Below are 2,574 nucleotides of genomic sequence, written 5' to 3' on the forward strand. Positions count from 1 at the left end.
CAGTGGCCATCTGAAACTCCTAACCAATCAAAAGAAATCATGACATGCCTTAAGGGGTATCAGGGGTCCGGATAGTCACCGCCAAGGTTTCAGAGCCCACAGGCCCTAGCAGAGTCACTAGAATTTGTAACCAAATTCCTTGGGTTCTTGTCCTGTCCTATTAACCAATCAAAATAATAAAGATGCCAATTGCAAGGGAAACAGAAAGTAGCAAATTTATTGTCTGCATAGACAAGGAGCAACATGGGGCCTAGTGGCAGAAAGACCAGCGCTTCCACTGAGGGGATCAGAGACTTTTTATGTCCTTGAGTCCCCAGGGGCAGAGACTGGCACCTGAAACCTTACACCCCGAGGCATCCCATGCCCAAATTTGGAGGTTTGGATGCTGAGTCACTTTCCATAGGAAGTTCAAGTTGTGGGACTTCTCACTTGCCAAAGGGGCTCAGATGGAACTGTGTGCTGGAGAATATTTTCTCTTCCGGTGATGCTCAGCATCCTTGTCAGGTAAGAAAGGACGAGATTCTCTTGATCGGCACATGCCCACATCGTGCTTTGCGCATGCGCAAAGATGTGGCATGCAGGACAAATCGCAGTTGGAAGCCCCAGCTTTAACAGCGGCGGGCTCTGGGCAACCCGCGGAGGGAAGCCATAGTTTGCAAAGACGGGGAACCGCAGTGAAGCGGGGTTCACTTCCTTACTCATCAGTAAGCTAAAGGTGGAATGTGTGCGTGTTGAAAAGTGAAATACGGAGAGCTGCAAGGAAGTGGCATTGCTTCTAAGGCGAGCGCAAGATGGCCAGCTCTAAGGATTTCAAGCTGAACCAGCCCCCTGAGGACGGCGTCTCCTCGCTGTAGTTCAGCCCCAGTTCCTGCAGGTGGCCTCCTGGGACAAGCCCATGTGCCTCCACCATGTGCCGGCCAGCTCCATGCAGCTCAAATACCAGCACACGAGCGCCTTCTACGATCTGACTCATGCCTGGAGGGGAGGGGGGTTAGATCATCACCTGAAAATGCATGACTTGAATACTAATCAAGATAATCTTGCTGGGACCCATGATGCCCCATAAGCTGTGTTGAATACTACCCAGAAGTGAATGTGATGGTTACTGGAAGTTGGGATCAAGACAGTTAAATTGTAGGATCCTTGTAATGCCAGAACTTTCTGTCAGCCTGAAAAAGTATATACCCCTAGCTTGTTTGTAGGCACAGAGGGATGCAGTGTTGGTGTGGGACTTATAGAACACGTACTACGGGCAGCAGCACCAGGAGTCCAGCCTGAAGTCCCAGACCCGCTGCATACACGCCTTTCCAAACAATTAGGGTTATGGATTAAACTCTACTGAGGGCTGGGTAGCTGTTGAGTACTTGGACCCAAGACCTGAGGTACAGAAGAAGTATGACTTCAAATGTCACCAAAAGAAAATACTATTGAGCAGATTTACCCAGTCAATGCCACTTCCTTCTACAACATCCACAGTACACTTGCCACAGGTGGTTCTGATGGATCTGTAAGTATCTGAGACACATTGAACAAAAAGTGACTGTGCCAGTTCCGCAGGTATCCCACCAGCATCGCATCTGTCGCCTTTAGTAACGATGGGACTACCCTTGCAACGGCATCATCGTATACGTATGAAATGGATGACACAGCATCCTGATGATGGTATCTTCATCACCAAGTGACAGATGCAGAAACAAAACCCAAGTCCACCTAATTATCCCGTAAAAGTGGTTTCTCTATGGAAAGTTTTGTTTACTTCCTACAAATACATGATTTTCGCCTACGGGATGTGTTATAGTCATTGTGGAAATATTTAGTTTGTGGATTTCTCTTCTTTCTGTCTTAAAAGAAACATGTCTGTGTACCATTTAATACTTAATTTGTTTAGAACCAGGGACCTTTGTGTTCTTGTGAAGCAATCTGAAGAATTGTTTTTACCCCCAACAAGCCCAGAGCTGTGTGTGAGCAGCTTGAGCTCTTTTTGTTAACATAGCCTCACCTGTTACGTCTGTGCTGTCTAATAAATCAGATTCAGGGAAAAAAAGTGAAATAAAAATAATTGAATTCTATGCAGCATTTCCACCATTCTCGTAACAACTAAGTATGTATGCATAGATGATCTATGAAATACAAATTATGTACTTGTGATTATGTATATAAATTAAATGCTCTTATTTTTTTTATATTTGAATTTAAAACTGGCATTGCACGATATAAAGATGAATGGTGAAACTCATGCTGATAATTTTAAACAGTTAATTATTCTTGTTTTTTGTTATTAGGTGCCTTCGAGTTGGTTCCGACTCATAGCGACCCTATAGAACAGGGTATTAGGATGACATTAAATAGCAAATAAAAACACCATGACAAATTGAGAGGGAGACTGCAGAAAAAAAGGAAAGAGCTTTATATCTCAGCACCTTGACCTAAGGGTCTTGGGTGGCACGAACAGTTCACGCTCGACTATTAAACTAAAGGATGGAGGTTCAAATCTACCCAGTGGTGCTGCAGAAGAAAGGTCTGGAAATCTGCTTCTGTAAAGATTACAGCCAAAGAAACCCTATGGAGCAGGGT

General features: G+C 44.6%; 1 pseudogene; it reads left to right on the forward strand.

Moving 5' to 3' along the window:
- The first annotated feature begins 416 nt into the window (after positions 1-416).
- Positions 417-1,714, forward strand: LOC100662204 (mitotic checkpoint protein BUB3-like; annotated as a pseudogene).
- Positions 1,715-2,574: the final 860 nt, after the last annotated feature.

Source organism: Loxodonta africana, chromosome 12 (assembly GCF_030014295.1).
Source record: "Loxodonta africana isolate mLoxAfr1 chromosome 12, mLoxAfr1.hap2, whole genome shotgun sequence".
NCBI classification, from domain to species: Eukaryota; Metazoa; Chordata; class Mammalia; order Proboscidea; family Elephantidae; genus Loxodonta; species Loxodonta africana.